Source organism: Exserohilum turcica (genome assembly GCF_000359705.1).
Source record: "Exserohilum turcica Et28A unplaced genomic scaffold SETTUscaffold_21, whole genome shotgun sequence".
Lineage (NCBI taxonomy): Eukaryota > Fungi > Ascomycota > Dothideomycetes > Pleosporales > Pleosporaceae > Exserohilum > Exserohilum turcicum.
This window is the reverse complement of record NW_007360037.1, coordinates 104,635-105,345: the sequence shown is the minus strand read 5'-3', so window position 1 is coordinate 105,345 and position 711 is coordinate 104,635. Positions and strand designations below refer to the sequence as shown.

At 58.1% G+C, this 711-nt stretch overlaps 1 protein-coding gene across 1 annotated transcript in view; it reads left to right on the top strand.

The window, feature by feature from the left end:
- The window catches only part of SETTUDRAFT_47519 (uncharacterized protein), a 3,373-nt gene that overhangs the window by 1,287 nt on the left and 1,375 nt on the right, over positions 1-711 (top strand). The window lies entirely within an intron of this gene.

The window sequence follows — 711 nt, the reverse complement described above, 5'->3', positions numbered from 1 at the left end:
TCCCCACCCCCCATCGGTTCGCGACTACCCCACGGCCTTTCAGCCTGCTCTTGCCAGCTACCACGCTCCAGTCAAGACCAAAACAACCCACTCCCCTCCACGCCTCCACCCTGCGCCTGTCGCAACCCGCACACACCACAATTCACCATGGCGGAATTCGTACGCGCCCAGATTTTCGGCACCACTTTTGAGATTACGAGCAGGTGCGGCGTGCACCCCACCTTGCCCTCAGCTGGCGCCGCTAACACCTCGACAGGTACACTGACCTGCAGCCTGTGGGAATGGGCGCATTCGGTCTCGTTTGGTAGGGCCCCGACACGCTTGGCCACTAGCCCGCCACTGACTTTGGCCGCAGTTCAGCAAAGGACCAGCTCACGAACCAGGCAGTGGCTGTCAAGAAGATTATGAAGCCCTTCAGCACCCCGGTTCTGTCGAAGCGAACATACCGAGAGCTCAAGCTCCTGAAGCACCTTAGGCATGAGAATGTGGGCAATTCCGCCACCAGCCTTTGGAATCACTCTCTGACCATACCCAGATCATCAGCCTGAGCGACATCTTCATCTCTCCGCTCGAGGACATGTACGCATTGCCATGCACCACAACTCCGCCTACCAAACGCTAACCAATTCAGTTACTTCGTCACCGAGCTGCTGGGAACCGATCTCCACCGTCTGCTGACCTCGAGGCCGCTCGAGAAGCAGTTTATCCAAT